This window comes from Xyrauchen texanus, chromosome 12 (genome assembly GCF_025860055.1).
Source record: "Xyrauchen texanus isolate HMW12.3.18 chromosome 12, RBS_HiC_50CHRs, whole genome shotgun sequence".
Classification (NCBI taxonomy): domain Eukaryota; kingdom Metazoa; phylum Chordata; class Actinopteri; order Cypriniformes; family Catostomidae; genus Xyrauchen; species Xyrauchen texanus.
In genome coordinates this window covers 26,094,393-26,122,077 of record NC_068287.1, presented here as the reverse complement: position 1 = coordinate 26,122,077, position 27,685 = coordinate 26,094,393, and the positions used below count along the sequence as shown (strand labels likewise).

The 27,685-nt window shown below is 36.4% G+C and overlaps 1 long non-coding RNA gene and 1 pseudogene across 2 annotated transcripts; one reads left to right on the top strand and one right to left on the bottom strand.

The window, feature by feature from the left end:
- LOC127652888 (MAGUK p55 subfamily member 2-like) lies at positions 1 to 15,867 on the top strand (annotated as a pseudogene).
- Positions 13,043 to 27,685, bottom strand: LOC127652963 (uncharacterized). Of its 2 annotated transcripts, XR_007971762.1 has the most exons (6): positions 26,294 to 27,685; positions 25,365 to 25,429; positions 24,360 to 24,585; positions 23,973 to 24,216; positions 16,197 to 17,415; positions 13,043 to 14,006 (listed from the first exon to the last, which is right to left on the bottom strand). It is a non-coding gene; the product is annotated as an uncharacterized LOC127652963 (long non-coding RNA). The 2 variants fall into 2 exon arrangements; XR_007971761.1 differs by lacking the exons at positions 13,043 to 14,006; positions 16,197 to 17,415; positions 23,973 to 24,216 and adding an exon at positions 19,664 to 21,665 and having other exon boundaries at positions 26,294 to 27,638.

Genomic DNA, 27,685 nt, shown 5'->3' with positions numbered 1-27,685 from the left:
ACATACTGAGACGTGTGAGTGTTGCCGCTTTATGTCAACGCAACGGCTAGACTCTGATTTGATGCTTAGTAGCGATTCAGACCCCTCATCAAAACAACGTAACGAAGCGCTTTAAGATACGGGGAAGGTTAGTATCTCTTCTTATAAGACACATTTCATGTTCAGAGTCTTATTTTTGATGTCGTTCTCTAACGTATTATAATGTTCCATTCAAGATATTCAATGCTAACGATCAATAGGGTAAAGTCAAAACTCGCCCATAGTGTTTGTTGTCGTCGTATTGTTGTTAATATGTGGTTACGAATGATTAGAAATGAATAATATATTTTGTTGTTTAAGGCGTATTTAGGTTTAAGGCTGTAGCTTTTCTCTATCAGCTTCTTTTTCCTTCATTCGTCATATGTAAGTGCAGATGCGAATGGTATTTTTGATCATTATGGGCTGCATCAGATATTTGTTGTTGTCTCGCGTGCGTCCATATTGATGGCGATGATTGAAATGGTGCGCGTGAACCTGCTGTTTCTTACTTCTTAAATTCTGCTTTCTGTAATTCACACACAATTGTAAAAATAAATAAATAAAATAACAGTCAACAAAACAGGAGTCTATATAGAAGTATATTTACTTAATGTGCTATTTTTTTCTTCTTCTGTATGAATTGAGCAATTCATAATTTTAACTATAACCACTATAAAGATTATCTGACCATGGGGAATCCAAAGTAGCATTTATATATTTGAGTGTAGCTCATCCGCTGTCCATTTTAAGAAATTGCTTTCTTTCTGATGATTATAATATCAAAATAAAGAGCTGTATAATGATATTTTGCAAGTGCTACACAGTGATGCATAATGCCCTGTTTGATTAGCCAAAATGAAAAAAAATAAATAGTTTAGCAAAGCGTAATAAAATTATAAAATAAATGAAATCCTTGCCAAGATATTATATCTGCATGGTGTGTTTGGTGAGTGTACAAAAACACATTAATGGCACTGGTAACACTTTACAATAAGGTTTCATTTGTTAACATTGGTTAACTACATTAGTTAACGTGAAATAACAATGAGTAATATTAATAATTTATTCATTTAAATGTTCATTTAATCATATAGTAATACATTTTTAATCAAAAGTTGTATATGTTCATATTTGTTAATGCACTATGAACTAATAATGAACAATTGTATTTTTATTAACAAACATTAACAAAGATTTTTAAATGCTTTAAAATATATTGTTCATTGTTAGTTCATGATACCTAATGCATTAACTTTTGGTAACAAATGGAATGTTATTGTAAAGTGTTACCATGGCACTGTTACAATAGCAGATTTGGAAAGTGTTCACACACACACACACACACACACGAATATTATGTGCTGTCAAAAGCAGATGATTAAAAGCAAAGAAAAATCTGGCATAGTCAGCATGGTTCCTTAAAGGGGATGCAGACATATTTGTGTGTGTTAGATACAGATGGGCCATGCCTTTCTCTGGCTCAAGGGAGCAGATGAAGAGCATGGCTACATGTGATGTGGGTTGGGCCAGACTGGGCTGGGTCACGCAAAGGGGATCCAGCGGGGTCTGCTGGAAGAATGTGAGTGGAAGGGGCTGGGGAGTTCAGGAGTTGCTAAGGAATGAAAAATTCACCATCCCTTCTATTTACAAATGGCTGGAGGAAGACCCCCTTGTGCCTTTTCTCAGGATGATATCGTTCAGATGCTGAGCTTGCATTCATACCTAGACAAAACACACCAGAGCAGGTTTATTTGATAATGAGACTGGAATGTGAGGCTAAGCATCTCCTGCTGTTTGGATGTCATCTCTTGCAGATGTCAGTGAGGTCAAATATTAGCAGATCTTTCAGCTTTAGACGGTGCTGCTCTGAAGCTCTTTGCATTAGTAATCCTTTTAAGATCTAATAGGCTAATTTCCTTTGTCTAAGGTCTGAAACATCCTGTTTTAACCCTGGACTAATTTTACACATATTCAAATATACTATTTTGGATTCTTTATTTTGCTATTATTACAACTATTAATTATTCTAAATGTTAACACTTTATAACAAGTCATTAACAAACATTATGTTTCGTAGATCATTTAGTTAAAAAAAAAACTAACTAAAAGGTCATTGACTTTTAAAATTGTCTGAGGTAATAAAAATGAGAAATCTTTTATAAATCGAATTTAAAACACACAAGTCAAGTTTTTAGGAATGTAATCTTGTGTCTATGCTGGCTTCATATATACAAATTTAATATTTGTAGCATTTTCTTTAAAAATGCTGATTTAATAACTTCAAACATTACATGTCAAATAAAATGTATTAAAATATTCAATGATTATTATACATTTAAAAAAATAATAATTAAATAATACTTACATGAGTGTGTACACAATTGAATAATTAATTTCAACAGTTTTTAAACATATTTTTTTCAATGTATTCTGTTTGTTTGTTTGTTTTTCACAATATCATGACATTTTGAGTAAGGACTATTAAGTTTTCTCAGGGTTACTCCATAAGACGTGTACAAAATTAGCCTTTTAATAAAAATGTCAAAATGTTTTATGTGTTGTCTATATTATGTTTTGTCATCTTGCTACAAAATGACAACCTACATGTTCATGAAAAGTCATACATAATTTACGAGTTGGCTGTTTCGTATGATCTTGCAAGATGTTGTTCGCTCGTACGACTTCATCACATGCAAATTCCCAGTTGTCTAATACAGAAGAGAGTTCAGTGCACGAGGCGTTAAGGACATTATTATTAATATTATGCGTTAACCCAAACCTTTATCTAAAAATAACCAATCAGTAGAGTTTAAAGATGATATGAAACTGTTGTGTGTGACAGAAGCAAGTAATTGTAGCGTATTAGATGGAAACGATGTCCAGCGATGTCATTGGCTGTAGTGAAAGTTGTTTCCTGATGATTTCGCCATGAGATTGTGTTAGCCTGGTCAGTACCTGGATGGGAGACCTCTTGGGGAAAACTTGCTGCTGGAAGAGGTATTAGTGAGTCCAACAGTGGGTGCTCACCCTGTGGTCTGTGTTGATCCTAATGCCCAGTATAGTGATGGGAACACTATACTGTAAAAAGGTTCTTCAGATGAGACGTTAAAATGAGGTCATGGTGTCCTGGCCAAATTTCCCCCATTGGCCCTTCTCAATCTTGGGCTCCTAATAATCCCCATCCATTAATGGGTTCAATAACTATACTCTCTCCTCTCCCCCAATAGCTGGTGTGTGGTGAGCATAATGGCGCACTATGGCTGCCGTCGCATCATCCAGGTGGATGCTGCACAATGGTGGTGGTTGAGGAGAGTCCCCTGTTCACTGTGTGTGTATAGCGCTTTGAGTGTAGTGCCAGAAAAGCGCTATATAAATTTAACGTTCAATCATTCATTCACATGACTTTGATTTCAATTATTAATAATATTTGAAAGAAAACTTGTTTCAATCTTTAAAAAATAAATAAAATATACTTTTATCTAAAATAGATTATTCTGCATTACTCATGCCAACATGTCTTGTTTAAAGAATTTCAGCTTGATTTGTATTTAAATGTTTTACTGTCTTCAGATGGTTACACCACATGACATTTTTACTTTAAGACTAAATATCAAAATGACAGTTTTAACTCAACTATTGAAAGCATCTTCATCTAGAAAATATATATATTCAAGTAATTGTTTTGTGTGAAATTGCATTTTTATTTGTATTTTTTTATTGACTCAATAGAATTTTTCATTCACACAAACTAACTTTTAAAATAATGTAATATTCATTCAAATGGATTTATTTATTCACTTATTAATGTATGTTATTATAAAGCATTAGCTTATACATACTGTATATTGTGCATCATAAGCATTTTTTCCTCCATCCTATCATACTTATGGAGGCACAGCATCATACAATGTATAAAGGGCCATTTTTAACATGGGGGAATGTGTTGCTGGAAATAAGCTGGGTGAGATATTTGAGTCAGATTTCATATGAGTTTCTGTGTTTGCCTGAACTGAACTGACACTTCATCCCAGTATAGCAGCATTACTTTGAGCCCTGTCATGATCGTGAATAAGCAAGTGTGTGAGAATGAGACAGAGGTTTGTGTGCGGTCTGACATCTCTGTCCTGCTGGGACTGATCTCAGAGCTACAGTACATAAACAACACATTCCTGCTGGCATCAGAAAGCCACATGATCAGAGAGCCTATGCAATGCCATTTCTTGTATGTTTTGCTGATTTATTTAAATGTGATCAAAAGTGTTTTTATTTAATGGCCCTGCAAATTAGTAATTTAGAAGTGAATTGAATTGAATCATTCAAAGGTTATAAAGACCTTACAGGAAATGCATTTTTAACTGCAGCTCATAGGGTTTCCTACAAAGGAGTCTTCATAAGTATACTAATTTTACCTTTTTTACCCCCAGTAGGTCATGTTTTAAGAAGCAATTAATTCCACTCTGTAGTAGTAGCATTGCAATATTCTAGATTCTTAATACAATTCTTAAGACATTCCAGGAAGCTGGAATGTAAGTCAGCTGTTTTTTTTTTTTTTTTTTTTTACAGTGATGGACCAGTCACTTAACTAATAACCTACGTAATATGTGGGAGAAAAAGCATTGCTATAGCAACCACCTCCGTCACACAGTGCATGTGAAAACGTTTTCCATGCGTGTATTTATGAGATTTTCAGGAATCGTATTTCTCTCCCATTATTTGAGTTGAAAGTGTCATAATGCCAATAGAACCATGAGCAGTTAATGCTCTCATGGGAAGATCCCTCTGTAAGATGAAATAATGCAGGCAGTGTAATCGCCTCTAGAGTAAACACATTTATAACATGCTAAGCAGTGTATCAGTAAATGTATTACATAATACATCATGTTTTGTAGTTCAGAAGAAATATGAGTGCAGCTTCTCTTCATGATAAAGTGTTGTGAAAACACAACAAACATCCACACACATCCAGTGTGTGTGTGTGTGTGTGTGTGTGTGTGTGTGTGTGTGCAACTGAGAGAGAGAAGGTGTGTCAGGTTTTAAACTCCTCTAATTCCCTTTTAGGGATTTTTTTACCAGGCTACTGGGATACTATTTATAGTTATTCAAGTCTCTCAAGGAAAAGGAAACCTTGTGAATTATGGTTCATAGTACTTTAAAAGAAAAGTTTATTTAAAAGATTGTAATTTTTTTCTCTACTCTTTATCTACACTCACTGAGCACTTTATTAGGAACACCTGTACAGTACACCTACTTATTCATATGACTATCTAAACAGCCAATCGTGTGGCAGCAGTGCAGTGCACAAAATCATACAGATACGGGCCAGAATCTTCAGTTAATGTTCACATTCACCATCAGAATGGTGAAAAAATCTCAATGATTTCAACTGTGGCATTATTGTTGGTGCCACACAGGCTGGTTTAAGTTTTTCTGTAACAGCTGATCTCCTTGGATTTTCACACACAACAGTCTCTAGAATTTACTAAGAAAACTACCAAAAAACAAAAAACATCAGGTGAGCGGCAGTTCTGCAGACTGAAACACCTTGTTGATGAGAGAGGTCAGTCTAGCTGACAGAAAGGCTACGGTAACTCAGATTACCACTCTATATAATTGTAGTGAGCAGAATAGCATCTCAGAATGCACATCACATCCAATCTTGAGGTGGACGGGCTACAACAGCAGAATACCACGTCAGGAATTTAATTAGGACCATAGTGTTACTAATAAAGTGCTCAGTGAGTGTATATCATGAAAAGGATCGTATAGAATCAACAAGTCATTAGGCCAAAATAAAGCCCGACAGAGTGATATGGACTATTTATCAAGTCTTGTATCAAGTCAAATAGTTTTTATTTGTATAGCTCTTTTCACAACACACATTGTTTCAAAGTGGCTTTACAGAAAATCATGCATTAAGAGAAAATGAAACTGTAATATCTGTGATAAGAGTTTTAGAGTCATCATTGTGTCGTTTGATTAAGTATGATTGTAAATTGTGTATAAAAATAAATAATTAAATAATAATTGTATTTAGAAACCCAGTGAGCAAGCCGAAGGTGACTGTGTCAAGGAACACAAAACTCCACAAGATGTTGGTTAATGGAGAAAAATAACATTGGGAGAAACCAGACTCACTGTGGGGGCCAGTTCCCCTCTGACTAACATCATGAATGTAATGTCAATATTAATTATGTATAATGCAAGTAATGGTTTAAAATTATTAAACTAAGTAAGTGTTAAGGGTCAGTGTTTAAACAAAGATTTTGTATGAACTGTAAGATATCACCATGAAAGGGTAATTTTGCAACAGTGGCCAGCTGGCTGTAAATTAAAATGTATATGTATGTGAAATATTGATCTGAGTTTAGATTATTTTGCTACTTCAAAAGAAAGAGGCTTCAGAGGGATTTAAGAAGCTAACAGAGCTTCTGTATATTGGAATATTTTTCCCTGGAACAACAGTTAATTACAGTTTGTTGTCCATTTAATGAAAGTATTATATAATATATATATGTACCTGCACTCCGTCCCCATCTCTAGTGTTAAATATGAATGTAATAAATCTCTCTCTCTGATGCTTTAGTTGCAGATTTCTACCACCATGCCTGTGGCAGCCAGCAGCACAGAGCATGGTAAGTCTCATGCTATAATGCCAAAAAATTACATTTTTATTCAGCTTCTTGATATATACTGTAAATTTGCATGCATTTACAGCACACATTATAATTTCGTAAAGATCAGAGAAATTACTGTACATATATTTGTTCTTGTATTTGTGCTTTCATCTTATTTTTGAACTAATGCAGATGGCTCAGCCTCAATACTTCTAACTGTTGTTTTGTGCCTCTGGCGTCAACAGTAGCAAAATTGTTTAAATCATTCCAAGAATTTGAAATAGAGCTGGAATAGAATAGATCACAACAGATACATCACAGAGATGGTGGTCATTGAACTCCAGTTGATTGTTTGCAGTGATTGTTTCTAGGTAATTTGATGGTTTGTGATGAAGATTTTCCTCATACTGTACTTATAAACATGGACACACTTGTGCCACAGATGGCTGGCAGAGACACTGGGATGCCCAGCTTCAATGATTTCATTCCCTGAAATCCACTTGACATTTTCTTGCCCTACAATTTCTGCTAATAAATACAATGCGATTCTGTTAAACTCATTCACTATAATTGATCAAATTAAGGAGCTGTAATCTACAGCAAAAGGTCATTGTTGTAGTTTAAACCCTTTAAATTGTATCCCTACCCTACCAGTCAACGTGCAATAGTTAAGCGCAATTTAATGTTTAATTCCCATTATACAGAACCAGCCTCTTATTTAATGAATGAAACCTTTTTCACAGCCCGTACAAAATAAAGTATTCAGACTAACTATTGTTGAACTCTTAAAATATACAAAGTTCATATTTTCACATGCTAATAAGTTGAGCTTTACTCTTGAAAAGATGTAGGCCTGAAATATAACATTATAATATCTAAAGTCTGAGTCAGTGTGTTTGATCATGGAATATCTTTGTATCTCAGAACCAGATGTTTTATCAGGTCTCTCTCTCCTTGCAGCAGTGCCACAGGTGCTGGACACTCTGAGTGACAGCACCAGCTCCACCACTGCCAATGACCTGGACCTCATCTTCCTCAAGGGCATAATGGAGAGCCCTGTGGTCAGTATTCTTTCTGCATGAGACAATTCCACATTCCTCAGCTTCTCCATGTACTACAGACACCCGAGTCTCAGCCTCATATTTCTGAAAGACTATAATGAGTCATTCAAGCAGTTTATCAATATAATGATACAATGTATAATATATAATATATTAAAACCCGGACCTTAGTGAGTGAGCTTTTATATTTGTGTAGGAGTATTTTTTTTATTTTAAGATTTTAGGTTAGGATTGTGTTAAATGTACTGTAAAAGTTTATATTTTAAGTGCTGTGACTGGTCACCAAGCTTTTACTATTTTAATCACCTATTTGCCATTAAATGGTCCTGTGGTGTGACAAAATGTATTTTTAAGTATGAAGTATTTTTAATATATTTAGTTTCACATAAATAAAAAAATAGCAAAATGCTGTTTAAAATAGTTTTAGATGGGGTATTGCATGTTACACTGCAGGACATGTGAACTTTCCTAAATTAATTAATGTTAACTTGCCATAGACATGAATATTTATTTTGGAAGTGTTGGGTTAATAATGCAGTACTTGTAATCTGTATGACACAATCAGATTACAAAAATCAAGTACTTGTAATTACAGTATATTACATTACCTTTTTAAATGTTCATAATCAGATTGCAGTTACTTTATTATAGATTACTTGATTAAATATTGATTACATTACTCATCAGTCTTGTTTTTTACAAAAAGCAAACTGTTGTTTGATTTCAAGTTTCATGCTTTAAGAAGTGTGTAAATTATTTCAAATTAAAATAAAATCAACACATAAAATAAGAATTTCATCAAAACAATTAATCCAAAAGTAATCATATTAGAACTAAAAAGTGTAACCTAAAAAATTACATTACTGATTAATATATTAGTTGTGTATTTTGTGGTCAGTAGCAGATTACATTTCACATGTAATATACCAAACACTGTGTATTGGCATCCACTTGGAATTTATATTGAAGTGCTTTATGTTGCCATATTGTCCTACAAAGGTAAAAAACACAGTGAGTATGCCAACAGTAAAATTAAGAAGAAATGCTTCAAAGATTTTTGATTGTCCACTCAAATTTGTTGTACATAAACACATGATAATGTACTGGTTGGATAAGCTCATATTTGAGCCAAACCAAACTATCACAGGACAGATCATAGTCTCAAAGACCCAATTTCGGTCATAACTCAATTTTGAAAAACAAAAATGTGTAGTTACTGCATTTTGCATAGCACCATAATCTATTTGTAAAGACAAACATTTTTGCGTAAAACTCACAGAGCATAGAGAGTCTGGAAGAGACACGTCTAGAGGCTGTGAGGGACAACAACATGGAGCTAGTGCAGGACATCCTGCGAGAGCTGAGCCCATTCACACATCGCAGCAACTCTGCCGCTGAGCTCTCTCGCATCCTCAATCAGCCCCACTTCCAGGTACAGAGCTGCAGCTCAACAAATGTGTAAAATTAAACGAGAAATATATAAAGCCTGATTAATGACGGACACTGTGCTTTACTCAGTCTTTGATGGAGACCCACGACTCTGTGGCCTCTCAGACGTGTGAGTCTCCGCCTCCAAGCCCCTGTGCTTTTATGGAGCTGCCCATCAATAGTGTACAAGTGCAACCTGATGCCATACGCATGGTGGGAATCCACAAAGTGGCTGGAGAGCACTTGGTAAGATTGCATTTTTCTTTCCCAATGGCAATTTGTCTTTTTCTTGTTTTAAGCATAAATCGGAAAAACATTTTTTATGGTTTTTCGCCAGTGGGGTAAGAAAAATAAAATATTTAAAATTGATTTAGATTGTAAGTAGAAGTATATTGGAATTACCTGCATTTACAATACTGGTCAAAAGTTTAGGGGCACTTACTCATTCTTTATTATTATTACTTTTCACATCTAATAGTGAATTCATCAAAACTATGGAAGAACAGAAATGGAACTATGGGAATTATGTTGTGACTAAAAAAATCTACAAATAAATATTTCACATTTCAAACATTTCAGTCAAAAGACCCCAAACTTATGAACGGCAGTGTATGTATAAATGTGTCTTAAAATCTGGTTTGATCTTCATCTACATAAGTTACTGTAACCCGCACAAGAAGAGACAGTCACAATGTAGATGAAAACTGCTTTTATTAAGAGCAGGCAAAAGTACAATAGGGAAAATCCAGAAGAAGAGTAGTCAAGGGGAGCGTAAGGTCGAAGCCGGGGAATCAGGATAAGGCAAAGGGGCAAATCTACAAATAGAGTGGTCGAGGAAAGCGTAAGGTCGAAGCCGGGTAATCAGAATCAGAATAGCGAGTAATACTAACAGGTAGAATAAACAGGGGAGCTAGGGGAACACTAGAGCTGGCAAAGCGAAGGGGTAACTAAACAATAACCAACACCAGTGAGACGAAAGGGTCGTGATAAATATAGGGGAACAAACGAGCGGTGCAGGTGAAACGAATAACTAGGTGATGGGACGAGTGCAGGTGTATACAATGAAGGGATGATTGAGACGAGTGCAGGTGTATACAATGAAGGGATGATTGAGACGAGTGCAGGTGTATTCAATACTCTGGCGATTGGGAGCGGGCATGTGAGCCCGAGGGGGGAGATTGGGAACGAGCATGTGAGCTCGAGGAAGCAGAACGAACGTGTGAGCTCGAGGGAGCGGGGCGAACCGAAGGAGCGGGGTTCGTTACAGTTACAATAATGAACAAACACAATCTGTTTAAACTCATTCTAAATCTGTATAACTAATTTTACTAAAACACAAAAATAATTGTATTGTTCTTGTACATATTGAATACATAATTTAAACATTCACAGTGTAGGTTGTTAAAAGTATGTGAACCCCTAGGCTTTAATGAAACAAGATTGGAGTTGTGGGTTAGAGCTACTTTGACTTATAAAAAGCACTCAAACATTTTGAGTTTGCTATTCACAAGAAGCATCTGCTGACGTGGACCATGCCTCATAAAAAGAGATCTCAGATGACCTACGATCAAGAATGGTTGTTTGCATAAAGCTGGAAAGGGTTACAAAGATCTCTATAAGAGCTTAGATATTCATCTGTCCACAGTTAGACAAATTGTCGATAAATTGAGGTGATTTAGTGCTGTGGCTACTCTCCCTAGAAGTGGCAGTCCAGACAAGTTGACTCAAAGGGCACACCGCAGAATGCTCAATGAGGTAAAAAAGGAAAAAGAACCCTAGAGTGACAGCTAAAGACTTGAAGGAATCATTAAAACTGGTTAACATCTCTGTTAATGATTCTACAATATGGAAAACAATGAACAGGCATAGTGTCCATGGTATGGTGTTTTTACCATGGTGATGTTTTTAATAATTATTATTTAAATCATTGCTGCACGCCTGAAGTTGGCCAAAAACCACCTTGACACACCACAACGCTACTGGGAAAATGTTTTGTGGACTGATAAAACTGAAATGGAATTGTTTGAGAAGAACATGCAGCACTATGTATGACATAAAAACGGCACTGCATACCAACACAAAAACATAATCCCAGCGGTGAAGGACGGTGGAGGGAGCATCATGATTTGGGGCTGATATGCTGCTTCAGGGTCTGGGCCGCTTGCAGTCATCAAGGGAAAAATGTATTCCCAAATGTATTAAGATATCCTACAGTATAATGTCAAGATGGCTGTGCACCAGCTGAAGCTCAGTAGAAGTTGGGTAATACAGCAGGACAATGACCCTAATCATCGAAGTAAATCCATTACAGAATGGCTTAAAAAATTTAAATCCACCTTTAGGAGTGGCTGAGTCAGAGTCAGACTTTAACTCAATATAGATGCTGTGGAATGACCTCAAGAGAGCCTTTCACACCAGACATCCTAAGAATATGGCTGAGCTGAAGCAGTTCTGTAAGGAAGAAAGGTCCAGAATTACTTCTGAACGTTGTGTCGGTCTAATCTGCAGCTAATCTAAAGCACATATCTGTTAATCAGGAGGTCGCTGGTTCGAGCCCCACAGCCACCACCATTATGTCCTTGAGCAAGTCACTTAACTCCAGGTTGCTCCGGGGGGATTGTCCCTGTAATAATTGCACTGCAAGTCACTTTGGATAAAAGCGTCTGCCAAATGCATAAATGTAAATGTAATTCCAAAGGGTTCACATACATTTTCTTACCACCGTGTAATATATTTTCTAAAAAAAAACATGTCTGACTATAGTATCTTAAACAATTACATTTCTGTAAAATTTTGATTGCATTATTGGATTTTTAGATATCTTTACTGGAAAATAAGACACAACATTTAGAAAACAATTTATTTTACTATTACTATACATACTTTGCATAGAGTATTTTGACCACTAGTTCCTTATATCATGATTTATTTTCATGCTGTTGTTGTTGTGTCAGGGTGTCACTTTCCGTATTGAGAATGGAGAGCTGGTGATCGCACGCATTCTCCACGGAGGGATGATCGATCAGCAGGGCTTGCTCCACGTGGGTGACATCATTAAGGAGGTGAACGGGAAAGAGGTGGGTGATGATCCATATGTTCTTCAGGAGATGCTTCAGGAGGCCAGTGCTAGTGTGGTGCTCAAAATCCTTCCTAGTTATCAGGAGCCACAACAACCTAGACAGGTACCTTCTAAGAAAATGACATGTTTAATTTCTCAATCAATGTGTTTTCACTTCCTGGATGCCTGGGTTTGGCATCATTTTGCGCATTTTTCACATTTGTTGTGCTGATTTTAAGGAGAAATCTGAAGAATTCGTGTTTAAATGTGTTAAATTGAGCTGAAATTACAACACTCCTACACATAGCTGAAAGCACAATCCAATTAGCCAGAATGCCTAATAAACAATAATGAAGGGGGGGTTTCTCTGCAGAGTTTTCTGTGTGTGCAAATTCTGTGTGGGCCTGGGAATCAGTCAGGATGCATGTGGGAGAAATGTCTGTCCAGAGTGGACAGGCTGCATCATTTTAGTTTTTAGAGGGTCTGTTTTATATAAATCATTATGTTTACCCTAGAATCAGTTTTTCCATATGAGATCTATCAAACCTGGCCACATTTCTCATATATGTTTTAAATATATAATTGTCAAATTTTTACCCACTGAAAGTAGTTAATTCGAAGATTCAGACCAGCTGTTAGTAACTTTTGAAGTCTTCAACCATACAGAATCTGGACTAATGTAATCTTTGAACCCATTTCTCCACAGGTTTTTGTGAAGTGCCATTTTGATTATGATCCTGCTAATGATAACCTCATCCCTTGCAAGGAGGCAGGACTACAGTTCACCAGTGGAGACATTCTACAGATTGTTAACCAGGAAGATGTGAACTGGTGGCAGGTTTGTTGGTCAATTTAGTACCACTAAAATATCTTTGCAATATAATGACGTTTTTTATGTATACATTTAGGATAGTTCACTAAAAAATGATCATTCTCTCATCATTTCCTCACCCTTATGCCATCTCAAACTGGTGAGGAAAGGGTGAGAAAAGACTTTCTTTCTTCTGCGGAAAACAAACATTTTGGTAACACTTTACAATAAGGTTCCATTTGATAACATTAGTTAATGCATTAGGTATCATGAATAGCATTCATTAATCTTTCTTAATGTTAGTTAAGTAAAAATTGTTCATTGTTAGTTCATAGTGAATTACTTAATGTTAACGTATACAACTTTTGATTTAAAAAAATGTTTTACTATATGTTGAAAAGAAAATTAACCAAGATTAATAAATGATGTAAAATATTGTTCATTGTTAGCTCATGTTAACTTGTGTTAACAAATGGAACTTTATGGTAAAGCGTTGGCAACAATATTTACTTCAAAAAGATATTTTGAAGGATGTATGTGTTTATATCCATACAATGCAAGTAAGTGCGGTCCAAAACTTTAAAGCTCCAAAAACTACATAAAGGCAGCATAAAGATAATCCATACGCTTGAGTGGTTTAATCCATGTCTTCTGAAGTGTACGATTGGTTTTGGGAGATAACAGTCCAAAATGTAACTTTTTAAGCACTATAAATCTTCATGAGATAAGCTCCATTTCACTTCCTTGCACTTGACAAATGTGGAGTCTGTGTACAGTGCATGCAAGCTTCAAGTGTAAGGAGTTACATTTTGGGATTTTCGATTAGATAATTCCAAATAGAAAAATTGTAGCACATAATCAAACTAACAAAATGTTTTCAATCACTGGTTTGTATAGTTTATAGCAGTTTTTTGTGTGAATTACCTTAAGAGCTGTGCATTAAAGTTACAGTATGTTTTTACCCACAGGCCCGTCGGGTAGAGGGAGGCAGTGCTGGCCTGATTCCCAGTCAAATTCTAGAGGAGAAAAGGAAAGCTTTTGTGAAGCGAGATGTAGAGCTTTCACCAGCAGGTAGTTCTTTTTTTTTTTTTTGTTTAAACCCTGCTTGACGTCATCATAGAATAGTTTATTTGTGTATACTGCCCCCTAGTGGATTTCAAGTGATTCTTTACTTTAATCTTAACTGCTCTACTCCTCTTATCAGACATTTGCACAGTTTTTTTTTTTAAATACAGTAATACTGATTTTTAAGTTTCTTAAAATAGATCTAAAACTTAAACTAAAAGCAAGCTATTGACACTGTGTATTACAGCCAATCTGTGTACTGGAATTGTTGGCAAGAAGAAGAAGAAAATGATGTATCTGACTACAAAAAATGCAGGTTTGGTTATGTTAAAATTGATCTTCACATGTATATCACCATTGTATCTTTTGAAACTCAACAAATGCCAAAAAAAATGCAATCCTTTCTTCTCACAGAGTTTGACAGGCATGAGTTGCTGATCTATGAAGAGGTAGCAGAAGTACCTCCATTTCGCAGGAAGACGCTGGTTCTGATTGGTGCACCGGGAGTGGGCCGGCGAGCTTGAAAAATAAGCTGCTTGTGTCAGATCCTCAACACTATGGCACCACCATTCCCTGTGAGTCTTACCTCTGTGTGTATTGTTCTCTAATACAGGACAATGCAGGATATCTTTGGACCCACCTTCTTCTTACATTGACTTTCATACCCTAAATTCCATATGGCCTGGGTATCTGTCCACAGACACCTCCAGAAAACCCAAATCAGAGGACGAAGATAATATGATGTATGCGTTCACATCCCGCAGTAAGATGGAAGCTGATATTAAAGCTGGCCGCTACCTTGAACATGGTGAATATGATGGTAACCTCTATGGCACCAAGATTGACTCCATCCATGAAGTAGTGGATGCTGGCCATATCTGCATCCTGGACGTCAACCCACAGGTGACTGCCCTCTGACACCCTGACCAGATTAATGAGGTCTTATAAGAATGTGATATTGCAAAATTGCAAAATATTTTGGTCTTTGTAGTGTTTCATAACAAACAAGTTCAAAATCATGTTAAAAGGATAGATCACCCAAAAAAATGTAAATTCTGTCATCATTTACTCACCCTCATGTTGTTCCAAACCTAAACGACCTTCTTACTTCCAAGGAACACAAAAGGAGATACTAGGGACTAACAATTCACTTGTATTACTTTTTTTCCCCCATACAATGAAAGATAATAAGGATTGAGGCTGCCAGTCCTTAACATTCTGCATAAAAAAAATTTAATGGAGGAAAGTTATACAGGTTTGGAACAACATGAGAGTGAGTAAATGATAACATTTTTTTTTCTTTTCTTTTTTTTAAACTATCCCTTTAAATGTGATTCTTCTGCCGCAGTCCCTAAAGGTCCTCAGGACATCAGAGTTTTTGCCATATGTGGTGTTCATCAAAGCCCCTGAGTTTGAAGTGCTTAAAGCCATGAACAGGTCTGGGATCGAGGCAGGAGTGGCAACCAAATGCCTAACAGTAAGAGTCTCAACTCAACTAACAGCTATATATTATTATGAACTACATAAACATGCTATATACAATGTACAGTACTTTGCCCATTAATGCAGATTTCATTCTTTTGGAATTCTATTTTTTTTCTTCTTCCTCTTTTATCAATAGGACATAGAGCTGAAGAGGACAGTGGATGAGAGTGCCAAGATTCAACGAGTGTATGAACACTACTTTGACCTTACCATTGTAAATGACAGTTTGGATCAGGCATACCAGAACCTCGAGGCCTCCTTAGAGAAGTTAAAGGGTGCTCAACAGTGGATTCCAGTTTGGTGGGTCTTTTAGAGTTAAGAGATCATGGAGCTCAACACAGCAACTAATGGGTGTTTTAAGTGAGACTTTACATTCATTTATGCCAAGGGTAGACCCTGATTATGTTACTGGTTAAAGAGATCTGTCTCTTGAATGAGTGCATGTGGGAGTGTGTGGAGCTACCTCCTAAACTTTTCAAACAGGGCTACATCCTGATACAAAGTTGAGAACCACGCAGTGCAAATATTGTGTCAGAATTTAGCCATAGTCCTATATTTTTTTTACTGTATAAGCAGCATGAGTTTTAGTACAAACACAAATTTTTATTATTTTTTGCATCTTAAATAAATAAAATAAAGTTTGTAATTTTTGTCACCTGAAAGCAATGGCAGATTGTTTTCAAACAGGTTTCCCCCCGTCTGCCATTAAATGGTCGAACAGAGAGTCCCATCCCAGGCTCATGCCATTGGTTGAGCCAGTGTTGCTGTGTTGGGCTGGTAGGGTTGCGCAAACAAACAATGTTTTGTATATTATGCATAGTAGGTGTTTGGAAGATTAGACAGTTTCATTTCAGAATTCTATTTTTATTATAAGGCTCCATTTTGCATGAGCCACTATTGGTATGTCACATTTTGTACAGTTTGTTTTCTTAAACATTCACAATACAGCTCTATTTTATCTGCATCTAGTAACAGAATATACTGAAATGTGAATGATAATTTTGAGAGCACACTGATAGGGGTATAGTAATAGAAACAGTGGGCAGATAATGCATAGAAATAATAGTTTGATACACAGATGCTCACCTTACAATACTGTCATGTATTTATTTTTTTCTCAGACAGCTGTTTTTGTAGAACACCATATATAGCAAGTTAAGTCAATTAACAGTATATTCCCATATGTTCATTCAAACATGTGGCAATCATTTCTTTAGAAAAGTTTGAGAGACCAAACTTTGCTTTTATACCTTGATTTGAAGAGAACGTGAAAATGAAGGAAAGTACAATGCTAAAGCATGACATTTCAAACCTGTTTATCGAGATCTATGAAGATACTGTTGGTGTAAAATGTAGTCACTGCATGTGTCCGTGTAATGCCGTTATCTGCTCTGATCCTCTGCAAACATTATGCTGTATTTATTCTTAATGCTGTACATGCTTTTATGATGAGTATATATTTTTCTTAAAGGCAAACACACGCTACTTTTATTATGTATTTTCTGATTAAATATTTTCTTCAGGTGCTAATTGATAGTAACTGATTATAACTGGCAGCTATTATTTATAGGTTTTTATTATTGATATTTATGTGTAAGATGTTTGTAATGGGTTAAGGTGGGCAAGGAGGTACCGGCTGAACAGTAAAAGTATGTTTTAATGTCATACATGAGCTTAAATCAACTTAAAAACAAACATATGGACACACTCACAGTGACTGCATGTGGCTCTCACGAACTGGTGCCTCCGGCAAGTCTTTATCCCCCTCCTGGCTGATTAGCCCGATTCAGGGCCGGGCGTGTGTCCTCATGACCCGGCCCTCTTCCTCGCCACACTCCCCATCACCCGACTCCCTTCCCAGAGGGGAGGGCACCACTGTAACAGTTAAGGATGTGCGGCGGCAACCGGCTGAACAGTCAACATAAAGTTTAATGGTAAACCTCAACTTAAAACAACAGAAAACAAACATGAACACAGACACACACAACGTCGACACGTGCATCTCTCCTTTATCTCGCACTCCCACTGATCAGTTGATTCAGTGAACCCTCACAGCCCGGCCACCCTGTCCTCCTTGTTACAGTGTTGAAATTAGGATTTGAGTTTTGATATTCCTAATAGTTTACATGTCACATAATGGTATAAACTAGAGGCAAATATAGTCATCATGTTTCCCTTGCAAAATCAGTATATGGTTAGAAGAACAATCTGTAAATTGCCTGCTGTCTGAAATAAAATGTTTGGGGAAATAATGTGTCAAATTAATTACTTTTTGCATTGTTTATTATTTTGAGAGTGCATGGCAATTTAGGATATTACTGAAAGCACTGTATGCACCATTTGCTTGTTCATCTGTATTGCTCAAACAGCAATGAATGTACTTTAATGTCTTGACTTCCACACAGACTAGTACCAGATGTGGCAGGGGCCAGTTACACCATAAAATTAGCTCTGAATGTATGCTATTATCATCAGCTTCAGCATTTTATAGAGGCAATCACTATAGGACCAAGTAGGCATTACCTATAGCCTAAACATAACCTAAGTCAAGGGATTGTCATTGTAAAACCATGGTACTTTGATATACAACTATTTATGTACCATTCTGTATTTGCATGGTGCTTCAAAGTACTTTGAATACCATGTTAGTAGGCTATCATGGTAATTTGATATATGATTATCATAATTGACTACTGTATTTACACGGTGCTTCAAGGTAATAAAAAAAATATCATGGTACTTCTCTATATGATTATTACAATAGTCATATAGCTTACCATTGTATTTTAACATAGAGCTTCCAGGTAATGGTACATGTCAAAAACATGCTAATGTCATGGTACTTTTTTATGTGTTTTAGTGTAGGCTAATACGTGTTTTGATACTCTTTTGATTGGAAAATATATTTTCCTGCCGAAGTCGTTTACAAGCTGCAAATGTGTTGAAATTTATAAAGAACTTCTTCATCACTGGCAAACGATAGGACACATTTGCAGGTTTCGTTTCCATTGCTTGTAGATCCACAGCGACCAGTGTTATCTTTTTTTGCTGTGTTATAAAATATCACACGAGCTTGTGATCAAAAAGTTGCTAAATATAGCGACAAAGTTGCTAAATTGGCAAAACAGAGTCCGATCATACTAACATGAAACGCTCATTTGAGTCGGTCCTTTAAAATGAATTAGACACACGTGATAGGAAAGCTGTCTGAATCGGTTCGAGAGTCAATCTGAATGATTCCCATGACAGTAAGCAAGGCCTTGCCCTTTTCCAGTGAAAATTATCATTTTGCATGTCCTTTATATAAATAGCCATTACCTTATATAGTGGTGTTTTACACAGTATTTTATACCTCCTTACTTGTGGTTCCAACTGTTATTTATGTTTAGGCACTACTCCCATCTCTAACATATCTTGCTTTTCTTCATATGTGGATGTGAATACCTGCTCCAACCTAGAGGTTGCTGCAAGAACCCTAGAGGTGCCAGTAAAGGGGTCAAACTACACAGGAAGAGTCCTTTGCCAGGCACAACAAAGTGAAAGTGAATATGGCTTCAGTACAGCACAGATTTGGTTGAAAAAAGTCAGTATTTGTTGAGCGGGAATAACTTATATTCTGAGAGCTAGTCATTCTTTGTTCTGCAGGTCAAGTTGCCCTTGTGCATGGTGTTCTCAGCCATTAACTTTATATTGACCTGATGACTAAGGACAAAAGCACAAGTAACAGAAAGCAAGAGCATGAGAAAGCATGAACACAACTAGGACAAATGGATAAAATGGAGCAAGAGCAAATGGGAAAAAGGGCAAGAAGAGAATTTGATAGAGGACATTTTGAAGGTGTATCTTTTGGACATACAGTAATGTTTCAAACACTCTTCGCGTTATGACAGTCTATTGGTGTAATTTCTGAGAATAGCCTGCAAGTCATATGACCCACTTCTTATTACATTGTTTAGGGGATGATGACATGGGCGTGTTTTATGCTTTTTTTCCACTGTCTTAAACTTGGTGTAAAAGTACAATTGCAATGCTAAACTTTGTGCAGGTAAACAGTACATTACATCTTTCATTACAATGCATATTTACAACCAAGACACAATAAAAGCTTATATCTTTACTCTTTTTATTAACATTAATCCAATCTCTTATAAGAATTTCTCTTATATGTGTGAAATGAAGATGGTGGCAAAAATGTGAATTTCGAGGCCGATGTCACAGGTTGTTTAGATCTAGACAAACAAATTATGATATTTTCTCACTACTAACTGGGTCATCATCTCACTAGCTGGTTCCCAAGGTCATTGTTACTGCATGTATGAACTATGAAGTCAATTCCCCAAGTTATACATGAGCATGTTCTATTAATGTTGCACATGGATTGTAATAATTGTGGTTTTCAGTTTTACTGTATAAATAGTTTTCTAAAGTAAAACTAACTGTTTTGCTTGAAAGGTGTGGTTGTGCTTTATTTATTTATTTATTTAATAAATGCATATACACTTACTGAGCACTTTTTTAGGAACACTGTTATCATTATAAAGTGCCCGACATGGTCTTCTACTGTTTAAGCCGATCTGTCTCAAGGTTCGACGTGTTGTGCATTTTGAAATGCTATTCTCACTACAACTGTACAGAGTGGTTTTCTGAGTTACCGTAGCCTTTCTGTCAACTTGAACCAGTCTGGCCATTCTCTGTTGACCTCTCTCATCAACAAGTCATTTCCATCCACAGAACTGCTGCTCACTGGATGTTTTTGGCACCATTCTGAGTAAACTGTAGTGACTACTGTGTGTGAAAATCCCAGGAGATCAACAGTTACAAAAATACTCAAACCAGCCCGTATGGCACAAACAATCATTCCACAGTCTAAATCACTGAGATTTTTTCCCCCATTCTGATGGTTGATGTGAATATTTACTGAAGCTCCGACCTGTATCTGTATGATTTTATGCATTGCACTGCTGACACACAATTGGCTGATTAGATAATCACATGAATATGTAGGTGTACAGGTGTTTCTAATAAAGTGCTCAGTGAGAGGAGCTTGCATTTTTAGTGTAGCTTACATGTCCAATTACTTTTTGGGGGCCACTGTATGTGATTGTGTTTATATGTTTAATTGTGAATGTGCAAATAGCTTTAATATGAACAACACCCTATGAACTCCATGTTAACAGAAAGGAAACCTAGAAGCAGATTTTCTACAAACAAATTTAAATCAATAAACCTGTGAAAGCATTATACTTGTACAGTACGTGTCGCTTGCACCAACAACATTTTTTTAAATGAACTTTGAAGCTCTTCGTGTATCCTATGGATATTATATGCCAAATGTAAGACTAATGTCACAGTAACTAGGATAGTGAGGACAGTTACAGGAACTCACAAAGTCATAATGCAGTAGGTTTTTCACCTACTCTGTTGTAACAGCAGCACAGGACTTTGGCCTTTGAGGGTGCAGTACATGTGGGGGTGGGGTTGGTATGTTGACAGATGAAGAGTGAGCATTCAGACAGTTGATAAAGACACATATTTTTAACAGCATCTCTAGTCAATATTTAACAATATTCAGGGATGTAACGTCTTTAATATGAGACTGAGGAGTTATGGAAATGTACATATTGACTTGATTATTAAGAGGCAGTATTTCCTCAAAAATTTTATTTATGTATTTGTTCCATCCTTGTAGTTTTCAACTGATTTGCACATCAGTCAACCATTTAGCTTTTTTCACATTATAAATGAACACAATTCACATCACAGTCAGCTAAATATACAACATGTACAAATATACAAGTATTCGCAAAACAAAAGATAAAATATACATTTAAACTTTTAACAAAATTAGGTCTCTAGGACTCTGTAGGACCAACTCAAAATCCCATCAGAATGACACTGTAAAACATTGACTTTGTTATAATTTAAACCTTTGCATGGGTAACATGAGTCCTTGGAGAGGTCTTAAGAAGTTTTGAGTTTCCTAAATTTTTCGGAGGGATTTTTCACATATTCACATCTTGTATATCTTGAGACACAGTTGTGTATGGTTATGAATCTGCTGGTGAATGAGAGAAAGACTCTGAATATGCAGGAGGAGGTTCCAGAGGAATGGTTTCAGGCTTCAGCTGCAAAAGTAAACACAACTCTGAGTGATGAATCATTATTTAAACATCCTTAAAAAATTATGAATTTAGAACCAATTTAGAATTTATTATAATCATGTTTCGAGCATAAACCTCACTAAATTATTTGTTAGATGTATCCTTAATTGCCTCAAGTAAATGTTTCTTGTTTTATGCATTTACTGGCATCAATTACTAAGAAATTGTTGCAGCCTAAGACACCAACCATGCAAGAATTTGTACAAGTTATGAATTATATTTTTGGTACAGAAAAAAGAACTTTTTCTTTAAAACTACAGCTAAATAATTTTCAGCAATTCTTGTCAAGATGGACTGAATACTGTATATTACTCCCACTGGTCATCACATGCTATTCTTCTCACCACAATTGTACAGAGTTGTTATCTGAGTTACTGTAGAGTTTATCAGTTTGAACCAGTCTGACCATTCTCCACTGACTTCTCTCATCCACAAGGTGTTTCTATCTGCATTGCAGTGTATAAAATCATGCAAATACGGGTCAGGAGCTTCAGTTAAATTTCACATCAACCAACAGAATGGAGAAAAAATGTATCTCAGTGATTTGGACCGTGGCATGATTGTTGTTGCCAGATGGGCTGGTTTGAGTATTTCTGTAACTACTGATCTCCTGGGATTTAAGCCCAGCCCCTTTAGGCATGAAGCTGTCAGGGATAAAAGCAGGTGCACAAACGCCATTCCTCAGGATTTTCTGACTGAGGGGCAAGAGCACATATAAATTGTTTTATAAATATAAATATAAATCATATAAAGTCATATAAATAAAACTCACAACTCAAAACCCTCTGAGTCTGTAATGCTGCCAGTTTAAGCAATGTCTCATTCATTTCGTATCAGGTAACCGAGGTTACATAGCCTACGTAACCGAGATGTTCCCTTAAGACTCAGTATTGACATTGCATCAGGAAGCTGACGCTATGGGGAACAGAGTCCTATTACGCTGCACTACAAGTGCTGTCCAGGTTAATGCATTATTAATGTGCTAACGCAAAATGACTTTAACACCACATGTTTTTTTAACGCAGTTCATGACAAGTGAGTCAATTCACACAAACACCGCTAATGTCACATGCATTGCCGTCGGGAAAACAGATGGTGGGAGACATTATGCTGAGACCCGCGCCAAGCAGTTTATCAATATAGCACAGTAGTAGAACATGCCCACAAAGCACAGATAAAACATTGTAACTTCATTGCAGCAGCAAGACAGCTGCAATCTGAACACCAGCCTTGCACTGCGAGCACGAGGGTGAAAGTTGCGAGGTTCGGTGCGAGCACGTAGTTAAAGTGTGAGCGCGAGGCGATCGTCTGTGTTCCGCGACTGTTACCAGGTCCTTGAATAAAATATAACGTGCCAGTAAAGGCAGCTGGTGCAGTTTCTGGTGCTCCCCTTGGGAGTCGGTGCCCTACGCAGACTGCTTAATGTGCGCATAGGGAGCGGCGGTACTGTTTACCGGCTAACAGAAACCCTGCTTCTGTCTCCAAGGTTTTCACAGTGTCTGTTTGGTAGTGCACTAGTTAATGCAGAAGTTGGCGGCATTGCTGGAACCCTGCAGGTAATCTACAACTCGTGTAATCCCACCGGTTACTATTGTGACCGGGATCTTTTACAAGTGTTTGATGTATTTTGCACAGAGTTGTCAATTGTAAATGAAAGTGCAGACTTTTCTGCATGTCTGTCAAAACTCCAGAAAAAGAAGCAAATAAATCCTTTCATAATACACTTACAATTATCATATTTTGTACATAAGTAGGGGGCAGTGGTGGCTCAGCGGTTGAGGCTCAGGGTTACTGACCAAAAAGGTCAGGGGTTCAAATCAAAGCACCACCAAGATGCCACTGTTGGGCCCTTGAGCAAGGCCCTTAACCCTATCTGCTCCAGGGGCGCATCATGGCTGACCCTGCACTCTGACCCCAGCTTAGCTGGGATATGTGAAAACTACTAAATTTCACTGTATATATGCAAAAAAAACTGTGTGTATAATGTGTGACCAAAATAAAGGATTCTAAAGGATTTGATTCTAAATTGAGTTGTGTTGTGTTCATTTTCTGTTGTTCAACTCTGTTGGTGGGGAAGGTTTTGTGTGGATGACTGAAAAATACATCTGGATGAAGCACATTTTGTCCACTCATGTTTATAAAGATATTATGATTAATCGTGATTAACAAAAAAATATTTGTACAATTAATCGCTATTAAATATTTTAATCGTTTGACAGCTAATGTTTATATATACACACAGCTAATATTTATATATACTTAAAAGGATACAAAACTCCTGCCGAAGTGCTGCAGGGAATCAGGATGCAGGATGTTTGCCTGAACACTGCAGGTGAGTGGAGATTCTTCTCGTTGCCGTGAAAATCATGCCTGCTGACTCGTGTATGTCGATGGCGAATTAGTAGAAGGTTTCGTGACGAGAGATGAATCGCAGTCTTGAAGGAAGAAAATTCTGAGGAATGGTGTTTGCTAGCCTGTTTTTATACCAGACAGCTTCCCGCCTAAAAGGGCAGAGCTTAAACACCGTAGCCAGTTTTAGAATTTCTGTTATTGTAGAAAGGTTTCAACTAGGTCATATAGAAAGACACTCCCTCATAGTGTTAGCTTCCTGAAGTTTCCCCAGTGTTAGAAAACTTTGGTAAAATCAACATCAATTACCTCATTATAAGCAGGAGGTGGGTCGTATAAGTGTACTGTGCTGTATAGTGGTGGTCTGTGCAGCTCATCTTCAGAAAGAGAGATTGGAATTACATAGACAGGCGTTTGTTCCAGGGCTTGAGCCGCAAGACGCTCCATGCGCTCCTTACGGGCCCGCTGGAAGATTTTACAGAAACTAGCACAGCATATTGCCACAAAACCACACATTACAATAGGTATGAAGATCCTGGGGGGGAAAAAAAAAATTAACTGTACTCTTCTGGTGATCAGGAACATACTCTGTATATAAATGACAGAAGTACAGAGGATATGAAAAGTAGGGGTACAACAGAGCTAAAGGCACACCTTCAGGAAAATTAGCTTTTTTCTGGTTACAAAGTGTATAAAGTCATTTTATAGAAAATCGATGGAGCAACATAATTTGTGTGAAAATAAATAATAATGTAATATTGTTTTGATTAAAATTCTGGTTAGGATTAAATAAAAAAATGGTGAGGAAGTCTTTTACCCCACACTTGTTTCAAAAGCCCCCACATTTGGGGCAATAGATCCCCAGGGGGTATAAGTGATATCCAGTTAATATAGGGACAAAAGTTGTAGGGCAAATTTTGACATTTCATAACAAACATCTCAAGTAACAATTGAATCTACATTGTGATTGGATCAGTCAATGTGAACCAAATTTGAAAGATTTTCATAACAAATCTATTCGACCCACTTAAGAAAAACAACATGTTTTATAGGACCCTTTAGGTATATTTTTTTAGCACAAATACTATACTTTCACATTTTAAAAATTATTAAATATTAGATCAAAAATACCTCAATCAAGTTCTCATGGATCAGGAACATTTCGCAGTGCATAGTGACAAACAGGTGTTAGGGAAAGTACTGTCGGAGTGTTTTGGGAGAAAATAAAATCAATAGTGCCTTTAGCTCCATTGTACCCTAAATGGAAATGTGAGCAAACTAACTAATCTGTTTGTTCAGGGGAAGGATACATACTGAAAAACTTGAAATGGGTCACTCATTTCCATGACAATGAAGAAATCCCCAATTCAGAGGCACCTCTGCCAGGAAATAAATCATATTTAGTGATCACAGACATTATTGTCCTCCATCTTCATAATTCATGTGATGTTGTGATCACGTGTATTGTTTTAGAGCACATGTGCACATAAATGTATACATTTTCAGGTCCTATGTTTGATAACCCCTGTGTAACTTCTTTGACCGCCTTTAACCCTCACAATAAACTTTTGTAAGACAATGATGTAAGACACGATAGTCTTGCCCTGAAAACAAAGTGCCCCTATTCTAAATAGGTGGCAGATGTATAGGACAACAAATCACATAACATTATACTTTAATAAATTATTAAAAGGTAACTGTAGGTCGATACATCTTCTGGAGAAATAATATTGGTTTTATGAAAGTGAAGCTTGGCACACTACACTAATTGTCAATTTCCATTCACTAGACAATTTGCCATCATCACTATGTTGTATAAGTTGGATCACTTTTGGTGTCACCTATGTAATATGAAATGTCCAAGAACCATCCAGAAATCTTTCTACTGTTATCATAAGGCAAAAGCAGCCATTTTAATTTGTCCTAGTTTTCTACTGCCAGCATTGTGCTCACAAAGCACCTGTCCTTAGTGTTAAAATAAATAAAAAACAAGAATTATATAAATAAAAAAGACAACACAACAATAGTTGGATAATATTGAAAAGTTGGAGCCATCAGAAGAAAACTGCTTTCAGGATATTTATCATAATGTATATTTACACCAGACCAGTCACATGTGATGTTTTCTGAGCATACAGAAGAACACAACACATTTTACTATTGTAGTTAGTGAACTAATTTCTTAAACAACTAAAATTGACCAGTTGTTAAGTATTTGATCGGAAGACAAATAGAACTCTTACCTCTTCAAAAGGCAGGTGATCACAGCACTCAAATATAGATTCTAGTAAACAGCTCTGATTTGTGAGCAAGTCTTATCTGAGGGAGGGTTTAACTTGCTGATAGTAAAGTTTGAACACTTTTATGGTCACAGGCTGGTGTTTAAAGACACAGCACCTATTCAAGTCATTTCCATAATAAACATGTCAAGACGTTTGTCTTTGTAGCACTTCATTAATACTAACTGTTAATTAACCAATTTGTTTTTTATTGTCTCAAAGATTTTGGTTTAGTAAAAGGAACAGTGTGCTTTTTCGTAGAGAGCCAAAAAAATCTGTAGCTATACTGTTTAAAGGCACAGTGGTGACAGGCCTCTTTAATAACTCAGTTCACTGCTTGTCCCTTTCAAAACTGTGTTACCAGTACGATACTCCCATTATGAAGACTATTGTTCATCTATTTACTACTGTATGTAAAACACAGATTAATACTCTATTACAGTATTACAGTAACATTCATATTCACTGATTTACTATACTACACTCTATATGGTCTCTCCCTGCTAAAAAGACAGACCAGAATTAATTTCCTTATGGGTCCAGGCTGATTTATGCTTGTTTGGGTTGATTTAGTTTTGGTATAGCTTGAGGACCAGCACTGGTGAAGCTAAATGACTTGTTGGTAACCAGCAACAAAAACACAACATTGGCTGGTGATCAGCTATGCTGGTCTTTTCAGTATATTTCGAATAGCACATTTTTATCTCCTTAATTTTTTCCCCATTTTTTGTAAAATAACAAGGAACATGTTCAAGTAAAAAAAAAAAAGTAAAACAGAAAAGAGCAAAAAGGAAAGCATAAGTTGTGGCTACTGGTGCTGAGAAGCCAGTTCATCAAAAATGACGCAGAAATGAATCTATATACTGCTATAGCAGTAAGCAATAACGAGAAAAAAAAAGGCAACTGGTAATTTAAAGCAAATGTGAAAGTAATAGAGCTTTACTCCCAGACATTAAAATAGTTTAAGACATTTGATTGATTCTATAGGAATTAAGCAAACTTGGTTTTGCAAAACAGTGAATTTGCAACAATGAATTGTGCAGATATTCATGAACATGTTCACTTCTTAAATGTTCCCAGAGTAAAAAAGAAAATTGGCATAGGTAGAGAAGTCAACAAAGAATATGAGTTTTTAAAATATTGAATTTGAAGGTGATTTAAAGGGATAGTTCACACAAAAATGAAGATTCTCTCATCATTTAATCTCCCTCATGCCATGAGGTGTATGACCTTCTTTCTTCTGCTGAACACAAACGAAGACCCGAGCAATATGATAGGTGTGTGTAAGAAACAGATAAATATTTAAGTCCTTTTTTGCTATAAAATCTCCTTCAAAGTTCTGGCCACCATTCACTT